Below are 12,193 nucleotides of genomic sequence, written 5' to 3' on the forward strand. Positions count from 1 at the left end.
ACCTCACTAGCATTCATTAGGCACTGAAGAGGCAGGGGGAGGGCTGAGGAAAGAGGGGTGTAACCTCTCACAGCTGAGGGCGTCATTAGCACGGGGATCACTAACAAATTTTTAAAGCCTGCTTATGTCTCCTCAGAGGGGGTGTGTGTGTGTGTGTGTGTGTGTGTGTGTGTGTGTGTGTGTGTGTGTGTGTGTGTGTGTGTGTGTGTGTGTGTGTGTGTGTGTGTGTGTATAATGTGACAAATCCTTCAATTCCAACCTTCAAAACAACTCACCATCACCTTACTGCTATATCAAACTCCTGTAGCTAAACCCGAGTCCATGAGATAGTACTGGCTGTTTCTGGGATAACACAAAGCCGTTTCAAAGTGTCTGTGTGGCTCGAGACGCAGCAGGCAGATCCACGGAGGATCATAAAACATCCAAGTGAAAAAAAAAATATTTTCTACCTTTCTATCTGACAGAAAGAGACACCACAGGGAGAAACCCTGAACGCCCAGCAGAGGAATGCAGCAGCTTCTCTGGCCCAGCCCACACCGCCGGCCCCGAGTCTGACAGCAGTTCTTTAAATCAACAGAACCTGATCCAGAACCAAACAGGAGGAGAGACGACAGACAGAGAAGTTAAGACGGCTCTCACAGACTCTGGACGGGAGGCTGTACTGAGCTGCTGATCCTTGTATTTAGTGCAAAAAGTCACGAAAATTGCTGATAGGACACCTTGTTGTATATTTTTGTCTGTTAAAAAGAGGGTTCAGTGAGGTGAGCCTGCTCTCGGTGAGAAAACGAGAAGCGTAAGGGAGTGGAGAGGACATGAGCAGGCAGAAAGTTTTAGGCATTACTCATGAATTTACACGGGATTAAAGAGGGTTAAACTGTGAGAACAGAAACAGGCAAAAATACACATCAAATGAATACACAAGACCTTTGGTTTTAGTTGTTTTTCCAACTTAGAGCCTCCACACATCCGACTCATGTGTTTTCTGCTGTACTTTTAAATGTGACTGCACTCATAAAAAGCGAGAAGAAAACACAGTAAGTAGGGTGAAGACGAGTATGAGCTCTACAGTTAAAAAAATATAATAAAATATGATGCATTTAAATAATTTCTTTTTTAGTTTTGACCTTTTTTAAAAAACATTTAGTCAGTGACACAAACCAAACATCTGTGGTAAAATAACTGATTTTTAAGACTAAATCCTACAGAAAGGTTAACCTTAAAATCACACTGCAAAATAAAATATCTGAGTTAGCAGTGACAAACTCTGAATCTATTTGAGTCACAGCCAAATGGATCATGGGTCATTCTGAACATAAGTATGTTGCGTTACAGGATGTGGAACTATTTTCTTGAAAAAAAAAAAAAAAAAAAATCTCCATGAAGCTCCCACGAGGAAAAACTTTTCTTCTGGATTTTTAGCTGACAGGGTAAAAGAGTTTGGAGTACAAGGACCGGCGTCCAAAAAATTATAGCCACCTATGTCACGCTGTGATCTGTTTTCAAATACAAGAAATATTTCCCCTACATGTGCTGTCAAGATGAGCTTGAGAGAGAGAGCGAAAAAGATGGATGATATCCTCGAAACACGATGGCGGGCAGACTAACAAATTCCTTTAACAGTGGATGAAAGCTATCAAGTAGCAGGATTACAGCGATAATACAGACATGTGAGAAATGCTGAACTTCCCAAAGTGTGGTGTTTTCAGGAAGCGGTTGGACTGGAGGGCTGCCCTACGGAACATTTCCCATGGACATAAGCACAACCCAGACCGCAGCTTGAGAGGCAGGTGAGCCGTTTCTGGGTATGAGAGGAAGTAACTCGTTCAGAGGCATGGAAGGATTTAAGGAGAAGAGAGGTGAACGCTCCTTTAAAACCCTTTGAAGGTTGGCTGCGGTAGGCAGAGCCGCGGTTTTCCCAAAAAGCCCCCCTAACAGGAAAAACGGTCTCTTTTCCTCTCTTTTTTTTTTTTTTTTCCATTGCATAAGAGCAACCTCTACCCCACCACAGCCAAAAGCACGGACCTACTTTGAACTCCAAGGGGGTGCAAATCGTTTTATTAAGTCCTTGAAATACTCCGAAGGTTGCGTTCATTAAACACACTCCTTGACAAACAAGTTGTATTTACAAGACACTTTATCGGATGCCAAAGCTTGTGACTCAGACAAGCCTGCTTCACCTCTTCCTGTTCTTTCCTCTCCATCTTTATTCATTCTCCCTTGAGGGCGATGTTACTACACCCCAGGGGGATTTCTGTGAGGGAGTTGCCCACAGGTCAGAGGTCAGAGTGTAAAGGCACTAACACTTTTCCATCACTATGGATGTGTCTGTGTGTATCCAAGTCAGATAAGTATACTGATAGGAAATAAGTGGGGCCAGATATACGCATGTGGACCTCACACACACACACACACACACACACACACACACACACACACACACACACACACACACACACACACACACACACACACACACACCTCTGCATCTGGATGAAATCTGCAGCTAGCAAACGCAGGCCTAGCGTTTGCTGGTGCAGGAAGTGGTGGGATAAAATGTGAATCTCTGCCTCTGGGTCCTCTTCCCACAGCGAGAGCCATCTTGGGTATCACGCTGATGAATGATGGGTATTTTAACAGAGAAGGTAAGCAAGTACAAACACCTAATTTGTCACTCAGAGAGATATCACACAGGCAATTCAGTTAGCAGTCAAGATAGTATTTCAACTTCATTCTCACCTCTGAAGTGGAGACAGATGCTGCCTGAGTGAGTGCATGTAATGTGGGTACTCTGTCACACCACATTCAGCTCATGGGCTGCATATAAATGCAAGGTTGGAAACAGAATATATCAATTCTTCATGGATTGAAATCAAACTCTAATTCTTGGATCTTGTGTTTTATCCCTGTAGCTACCAGAATCTGATATGGTAGCTCCTGACAAACAGCTGCATCGTGAGTTCAATGATAGCCTCTCCCACAGGCTCGTGGTTGAGCAGACCTTATTAATTAATCAGCCTGCACAGTTTATTCGAATGCTCGACTCAAGGGGGATGAAGTTACACACAGTAAAAACAGAGCAGTGTATGCGACTAGGAGAAACAGATATAGCATTACTTTCCCGCTCTCGTCAAACTGCTGAAGCCACAGAAGGAAAAATATAGTGGAAGTGTTGACTTTACTCGCTCAGGTGGACGGAGCCAAGATCCAGAGGAATCCTGCTCTTCAAGGCAGAAGAAAACAGTCTGCTTTTGTTACTGCAGCTTTAACCATCTCCATCCAGCCGCACTTTAAGGAGTTAATAAAAATCTGCACTATGTTGCTCTGGATTAGCCTCCACATCATGTGCCTTCAGCTGCTCCTGGCTCTACCTCCCTCGCTCTGTCACTGATGGAAGCAGGGTGTGATGCAATTAAATAATGATGATTAATTTGCGAAAACAGGGAAGCGGTGGCTGCACTCCAGATGAACAGCCCTTCGCTTCAGATGCATTCAACTCCCCCTGCTTTCCTCTGGCTTCGACTTGACATTTCACATTCTTTCTGACCTTGGCGAGCGGCAAGGTTTCAGAGGCCCTCATCGTGCACCAATTCCAGGCGTTTGCGGCGAGAGTGAGAAGTAGGTCAAGTGGCTGACACTGTTTCAGAGCGCAATAGGGGGATACTTTAAGTCTATTGAAGCAGTTAAGATAAGCCATCGGTATGGGATTCTCGCTTTCGCTTCCAGGCTTGTACCTGCTTGAGAGCAGAGAAGTGGATGAGCTCGGGGAGGGTGAACCTCATCAGTATTGTAAAGGCTATAGGAAGTGGACTTAAGTGCAAAAATGTATTATCATCATTTGCTATTTAGAGTTTAGAGCACAGGTATCAAATTAATTTTACATCACGGACCACATACACGTTACTTTGATCTTATGTGGGCCGTACCAGTGAAACTCCCCTTTCTGTCAGTGTGCAGAAGCTTAACTACACATTTAAACCCAGAGAGATTTTAATATAAAAAAAGAAAGTCAAATTTCAACAGCATTTCTAAATGATAAAGAAATGCTGCTGCAGTAAATGTATGAAATCTGTCAGCACAACTCTTTGGGCTTAAATTCTGTGTAGCAGTAATGTTTAAAATGATAGAAATCTATTATTTATTTACTTTGGTGTAGTATGAATGGTAATGGGGAAGGTCTGGATCAGTAAAAAAAAAAAAAAAAAAAAAAAAAAAAAGCTTCAAAACTTGTAAAAGGACGGTTAAAAGTCATATATTCATGTCCTCCTACACATTTTCCATCAAGTGGGCCGGATTGGAGTCTTGGGCGGCCGATTCTTGCCCCTGGGACTTATGTTTGCCAACCCTGATTTAGACAGATTTTCCTGACCTTTAATAATAAAGACAAGTTATTTCTCCAAACGAGCTACTGTGTCTTAATTTAAACATTTTTAATGCATAAATGTCCCTTTTTTTTTTTTTTTAAACCACAAGTTGCACGTGGTGGCGTCGAACGGAAAAGGGGGTAATATTAGAAGCGGCCAATGCACCGATTACGCGCCAGTGCCCGAACCTGGAAGCTGTTGCATGCAAGCTGGCTTTCATATAGCTCACCTCTTGCACCTCGGCACGGGCTGACATTGTAGTTTTTCCTTTGCGGCGACACGTGGGCCAGGTGTAAACCGTGGAGGCTGACACCTGTTCGTGATGTCCGCCGCTCTGATCCAGCGCGTCCCGGTGATTCAGCAACCCGAAACTTACACGACCTCAGTCTGTAATGCGGTAATAACAGTCATTGCCTGCGTTTAAAACAAATAGCAGGTTTGGACAGCCCGTCACAGCGAGCGCCGTGAGTCACTTACTAGGAAAATAAGCGGTGCGTAAAATTGAGATCTGCTCTCCGCAAAGATGTGCACACGCCGGGTGTGTGGAACAAACAGGCACGGTGAGCCGCAAATTATAAACTTACCCCAGCGTCACAAGACGTCAGAGCCGCTGACTTTGTACTTTTAAAAGACGTCCTACAAGCGAGAGATCCACCTTAGCATCAAGCTTCGTGCTCCGTCAAAAACCGTCCTCTCCAAACGAGGGGAAAAAGTGACGCGTACTTTCTCACGTTCGTCTCCTTTTAGAAATAGTTAAGCACAAGTGAGAAGATACCGGCGGGAGGAGAGATGAACCACCGAACCCATCCCCGTCCGAAGCTCAGAGCGACTGAAGAGCGTCCAGTACATCCATATGTAAAGAGAGCCCGGGTTAGGCTACTCCCCGTTAAAATCAAACCCAGATTTCCCCCAAAACCAAGAGAGAAAGAGCGCACCCGAGAGAGAGAGTGAGGGTGAGAGAGAGTGAGGGTGTGTGTGAGAGAGAGAGAGAGAGAGAGAGAGAGAGAGAGAGAGAGAGAAAGAGAGAGAGAGAGAGATCTGCATATCCAATAGCGCACAGTATTTGGATAACTTAAGTTCCATTTTTCCTGTAACTTGAAGAGGCGCCCAATTAATAAAAGAAATAAATATGCGCGAAGAAAAACACTACTTATGTCATTTGATTTCATTCCACGGTCTCACTTTTACAACAAATACATCTCCGCCACTTTACGGACCGACAGTTACTCTGCTGCCTGCTCTAAACGCTACGTGCTGGGCTGTGTTCACAGGCAGCCATATGGAGGTCGTAATGAGCGCACAACGCTGAACCTGTTGAAACAGAGTCAGGGGTTAGCGGGGGGCAAACAAACAAGAGGCAGATGCAGAATGTTGTGACTTATTAATCCCAATAATAGTCCAGCACACGCGGGATTTATTTGCGTCGAGGCACCGACTTTCCCCCCCTTTATTAATAATAGTAACATGGAATCAAACACACCAGGACTGCCTGTTGTGCGCTTGTGTAAAAAGAGGCTCGTTCTAGCAGAGAAAATGTGGACCTGCGCCCTCGGCTATGACAGCATCGCATTAACTCATTAACTGCCTTCATGTGACTTTAAAGAGCATGCGGTCTGTCGTGATGAGTGCTGGCAATTTTATACAGCCCGTCTGGGGAGCGCGTGCCCAAAGGCGCACTGGGGGAGCAAATGGATTTTCGGGGATTTGAGAATTAAAGCAGGTATCTCAGACGTAGGTAACGGCAATTAGAGCCGCTGACGTTTATCACAAAACGGCCAAATAAAATAGGCCGTGTGGGGACTTCTGGGCAGAGTTCATTTAATGTAAGCACAGAGGATAACTTGTCACACGTTTAAAACCAGCCCGGCAGAACCGCGAGGACGGGCCGCAGTTCACTTCATAATTCCAGGTAATTTATAGGCGACAGCTCGCGTGTTGCTCTCCGTGTTATTGCAGGTGCAGCCTGCCTACCGGTGGGTAGGCCGGTCATTAGCATCGCGGTCGATCAAATCCCGAGAACCTCCTGGCCCGCTGTAAGCTGATCAACATTCCTCCTGTAGGCGATTTACTGTACCATCCTCTGGGGGGAACAGCACAGCACGGCATGGCCCAGCTTGGCCCGGCCCGGAACCGCGCTGCCTTCATCCAGTAATTCATCTCAAACAAAGACCGTTCAAACACGAATTCAAAGCCGCGGATAATTAAAATTAATAGGCATTAACCCCCAACCCTGTGCGCGTGCGTTACGCCCACGGAGCACACCTGCAGCCAATACTAATTAACAGTATCAGTGAACACAATGAGACACGGAGAGGGGGGAAAAGGAAATTACTCAAATCAGTTAATGGATTTAAACACAAAGGGGAAAACGGCTCAGAAAGTGGGCTAAAATTAATGAAGTCTGATGAAAGTAAGTGACGAGCAAGGGCAAGCATACAGGGGAGCCGTGCAGTGGAGACAGAATATCGGGATTTCTCGATTTGCTTCCAGAAAACCTAAAACACAAAGGTTTATCTGACTCATTTTGTTCAGCGATTAATACTTTATTTATATAAGAGAAATTTAGTTCTTAATCTCAGGTGGTTTGTCTCCACTCTTTCCAAATAACTCCCCAAGAGTTAAGCTTCTAAATGGGATCTTGTAGTAAATCTTAATATTTCGGATGCATTTCTATCCCAGTCTTATTAAAATCTCTCAGATTTGCAGATCGAACATCGATACAGGCGCTTCAAATATTCTCCAGTGTTTTGAATTAAAATACTTGAGTTTAGTGCTAAACGTTTGAGAAAGTAGGGCAGCAAATGGAGAGAAGCTGACACAAACACAGCAGGCCTTTATCAATTGATCCAACAAACTGTCTGAAACACAAAATACTCAAACTCTTTGGTTTGTTAAAAGGGGAAAAAAAAAAAAGCAAGCAGGGGCATTTTGCTGCCAGCGTTTCTGTTTACACGGGGGCAGTACAGTCCATGTTCACGCGTTTTATTTGAGAGAGGGGACAATTTTGACGCATTCCTGTGAAATAAAGGAGCTCCACCATCCAGCCAGTAATCTAGGTAGATTATCTCTGCAGTTACAAGTGAGAGAGGCTGGACTGCGTTAAAGACAGAATGAAAGAAAGCAAGACTAACAACAGGCAACACACTCACTTGCTGTCAGATGGGATTCAAGCGGGGAGCTCTCCTCGGTCCTTTAGTTGTTGCACTTGGATCAGTCTGCTGATTGTGTCTGCAAAACAACCCCGTCTGTCTGTTCCAAGCCCGGGGGCTCTCGGCACTAGGTTCCCTGTGGCGGACACCCTGGAGAAAATGTCAGCCTCCGACTGTTTCCTCGCTTCATTTTTTGGCACCCCTGCTGTCGGGCGCAAGGAGAGATGCTTACCTTATCCAGAGGGGAAACCCCCAATTGGCTATCAGTGGAGACGGGCCCCCCTCTTGTGGCGAATACCGTGTAATACTCAGTCAGACTAATAACCTGTGCCTTTAAAAAAAAAAAAAAAATCTGCCACATGCCCCAAAGTACATAAACGCAACTCACACTTAGGTGGCGCTATAGTACTGAACATTTTCCTTATCACGGGGTTCTAGTGGCGGCTCTGCATTACCTCAGAGCAAGATAACGTGAAAATGATACCCAGTCATGTCACTAATTAAGCTGGTGAGTTGAGTGGATTTCCACCAGGTGCACCTTTGTTGACGTTTTATCAGCCTCAGATTTTCTGAGACAAAAAAAGATTCGTGGTTGTTTGTATGGCAGTAAGCAAGAGAGCATTTCCACGATATAACTGGATCAGCTGGCGTGGCCACCGTGGAGACATGTATGCCTTAGCATGAAAACAAGTGTTACTGTTTAAGATTAGGGCTGTTTCGTTCAGTTACCCAAGTAAGCAGCGTTATATATGAACTAACACAGTACCGATCATCATTATTAACGTTTTTGACTAATCAAACAGATTTCAGCGTGATGACACATTTTTTAACAGTCTGCAGCTCACAGCTGAAATAAAGTAAAATACACAAAGAAAAAATACTATCATTTCATGTCGGGATTTCTTTGTGCTGTGTTATAGGTTCAGATAAGTTGTTGAATTAAACAGATCACTTTGCCATATTATTTGATTGTTTGGATTATTTATCTTTCATTTACTGCTTTTCCCATCTTTTTTCCACTATAGCTAAACAAGGAAACTCACCAGAATGTAATGAAATCTTCTGTTGGCACTTAATCACAGATAAAGTCACTCTGTTAGCACTGACTGATTTGCAAAGTCTTATTTTTTAATCCTTGAGGTGAGCGTTCTCACTGTTAGTTTTTAAAAGCAGAAGTCATGAGCACAGAGGGGAACTCTTTGCTCATACTATAAGTTATCAATCACAAGTTAGGCCCCACAAAGCTTTATCATTCTGCTGGATACACAAGAAGATGACAATTTATAAAAATGAACATAAGGTTGCATTTATTAATACTTTAAATTTAAATATAGGACATAGGAAACTGTTTACTAAGGACCTGAGGAGTTCACCCCTGCTGGCCTATAGAAGAAAATTTGGGCGTAAGAAACTTTTTAACATGCAGAACTTATGAGCTGTCGCTGACATTTTAATATCTGTAGAACCCACAGACTGTATTTTAAAGATGCACAAAGGCACTTTGATGTCACCCACTCAATTTTTTGCTGATATTTTGAAACCCTCAGTTTGGCATTTTGGTTTCTACAATTGTTTTTGTTTGTTTGTTTTTTAAACAAGAATGTTAAAAGAAATGACCATATTTGGACAAGAAGGATGCTATCAGCTAACATTAGCTCTTTCTATCCAGAGTGGTTAATAACTGGGATGTGTATTGTACTGTGACAATAAATGGGGATGCAAATTTTCTGAGCAAAAACAGGATGTAAATGTTTAGACTGTGTTTAAACTGTGTCAGTACCTTTAAGGCTACAGACACAAATTGGTTGGAGAGTGCAGCACGACTAAAATTAGCTCAACCGTGTGTACTTGAACTTCGGATCGAATTGCCTTTCAAATGGTTGTTTCTAAGACGGGATTCTGAGAGGTTTAACGCACAGCAACTTAAGAAAACACCAGCAAATAGAAAAAATGCCACAAAAGCACACGAAACACAGCAAAAGTTGAATGAAACACAATGGAAATGGAAAAAAATGAAACACAAAAACGTCTTTTGGGGAGACAATGATGTGATGTAACAGAAACCAAAGCATGTGAAGGATTGCACTCAGGTGCACTTAAAAGAAGCTGAGGATTCATCTGAACTGTGAGCAGGAACAGACATAAGATAACGTGTGCTTTAATCGCATCAGTCATATAATACTATAGATACATGTGTGCTATTAGGCAGTGCATTTGACGTCTCAGGGCCACCGTAGAATCCAGGTCTGCAACCACTCGCAGTCAGTTGCTGTCTTCAAATGGACTTTCATGCATCAAGATGGAAATAAAATGAGGATAACGCACAGTCAGTCTTGATTGAATAAGCTCAAGTTTCAAATTAGATGCAATCTGTTTGTGTTAATGGAGTGAATCTGCGATAAATAAGCAAAAACTGCAAATCTGTTGCCATCTACATACTCAATAACCTTGTACACTTGATTCAGTTATATAAATAGTGACATAGATGCTACAGGATGTCAATTTAAATGCAAAATGAAATAGCAATGTAGGAATATAACCAGAATACACAATGCAACCAGCTGAAAACCAGTTGAGATGAGTCCCTTATTGCTAAAAGATGCATCAACTTAGACAACTGCAATCAAAACTATCGCATCTATTTGTAAATGGTTGCCAAATATGAGAATATTCAATGCAAACACATCCTGAGTTGCAAGGATGTTGATGTCCTGTTTTCACTCTGAAATAACTTAGCCAAAACGTAGTGCTGAACAAGATAACATAGCACCCAAGTTTCACTCAAAGCCTTAATACAGTTTAAACAGGCGAGTTCAATAAAAACATGCTACTCCTGAAGCTAGCGTCAAGCCTTTTAACTTCATTTTTTTAGCCCAAAAGGTTGTTGCTTGGTTGAGTTTTCAGTCTCTCAGGAAGTGTTGGCTCACATTTGTCTATATAACCTTTAAATACTTAAATTATTAAGCATAATTAGCTCACGTGGAGGTGAATGGAGCAGAACCTTAAACAGATTATGCCCCTTATCTAGACTTCCAGCAATCTCAACTGTTGTTAAACAATAATGTGGAGCAATTAGGGTCAAAAATAAAAAAATAAACAACTCGAGCCCCTTTTAGCACACCCCCAATTACAACAGCAGCCTCTTGGGGAACCCCGCATGTTTACTTTCCCTCTGCCAGCTCAACTGAAGTCAAGACCGCGGCATCGTGGTATACATCTCGCACACTCACTTGCCCAGGGCTCAGCTGTCACTTCAAAACCCGAAGACCTAAGTGGGAACGGAAGTGATATTAATGGGTATAATACCATCATGTCCTTGTCCACTGTGTGTGCACGAGTGCAGGCCCTCTCTTTGCCCATGTGACACAGTGCTTGGGGTGTGAATATCAACATGTCAACATTAAGGAAAGAGAGCTATCAATAGCTCTTCTACCGGTATTATTGTCCCATCCATCATTTTGACGTTACGCTGCCGAAGGTGGCCTCTTCCGAGCTCACACTGATGACTCAACCACGGAGAGTTTTTAAATGAGGATACCTTGAGGTCGCAGCTTGGAATCAGCTGTAACCCAATCTGCGCTGCTGAAGACTCAAAGGATGTGTGCTCTGTGGGGGGATGCTGTTGACTTGATGTGGGATTTCTTGGGGGGTAGCTGCTTACATTTGACAGCAGTGACTGTCAGGAATGACGGTGGGAAATTGGCTTTCCCACTTGGTATGTAGTGCATGTGTGATTAACCCACAGAGAGAAGCTATGACTTGGAAGTCATACATGTATGCATGTCTGTGCATTAAGGAGGTGGTTCAGGTGCCTCTCTGGTGGTATTTAGACCCTTCATTTGTGTGGAATCCAGCATCATTATCCCAAAGTGTTGCCAGCTGGAAGTGCTTGGGAGTTCCCATTTGAACTCTATGTGTGTTCTGAAGATGTAGAACGACTGAAAGAGTCAAAACTCTCTAATGAAAGCTCATGTTCTGGTTTTCATTCCACTCTGATATTCATGAGCAGCAGAATCTGGCACTGTCTTGCTGATTAGCTAATAAATTGTACAGCTACAACAATGCCACCCAAGGCTACAGAGATGCTTTCTCAATTATTTGTAATGCAGTGAGCTGGAAGTGGATGATGGTAAGGGTTGAAGTCAAGCATATGATGGTAAATAATGGGCTAATAAATCTGCAATCAATTCCAGGAAAACTTTAGGTGTTCTAGTATTTCCTCCAGTGCAAGCTGTTCAATATATGCTTATAAAATGGAAAGAATTGTTGCAATTTCTGCAAAACACAAAGACACTAAATCAGGATAATTGGAAATTTATTGTGTTTTATGACCTGCGTGGTATCAGGCAACCAGTGTTGGTGTTGGTATCACATCAATATCAGCGCGATAGGATCAATCCTTTGTTTTTATCTTCTAAGTTTAGTATGTAGGCCACGGAATTGCGACTTAGCTTCAAAAGTGAAAATCACAGTGATTTTTTGGTCGTTAAAATGTGTTCAGAATTTGAATACATATTAATCATCATCCCTGATGACATGCTGCTCTCCCAGCCTGAGCCAGATTAGATTAGAAGTATAAGTACAGGCTACGCTGGCACGGTTTTTATGGGATCATCTCAAAACTTCCATTACTGCACACAACTAGACCTCATAAATAATTTAATGCCTTTTCCACTTTTAATT

The 12,193-nt window shown here is 42.9% G+C and overlaps 1 protein-coding gene across 3 annotated transcripts in view; it reads right to left on the reverse strand.

Moving 5' to 3' along the window:
* ntn2 (netrin 2) overlaps positions 1 to 7,906 on the reverse strand; it is a 41,265-nt gene extending 33,359 nt beyond the window's left edge. The window contains exon 1 of one of the 3 annotated variants that reach the window (XM_040023499.1): positions 7,511 to 7,906. The gene's annotated coding sequence lies outside the window, so the exon portion shown is untranslated. The other 2 variants (XM_040023501.1, XM_040023502.1) reach the window with 2 other exon arrangements.
* Between the last annotated feature and the right edge of the window lie 4,287 nt (positions 7,907 to 12,193).

Source organism: Simochromis diagramma, unplaced genomic scaffold (genome assembly GCF_900408965.1).
Source record: "Simochromis diagramma unplaced genomic scaffold, fSimDia1.1 OVJJ01000208.1, whole genome shotgun sequence".
NCBI classification, from domain to species: Eukaryota; Metazoa; Chordata; class Actinopteri; order Cichliformes; family Cichlidae; genus Simochromis; species Simochromis diagramma.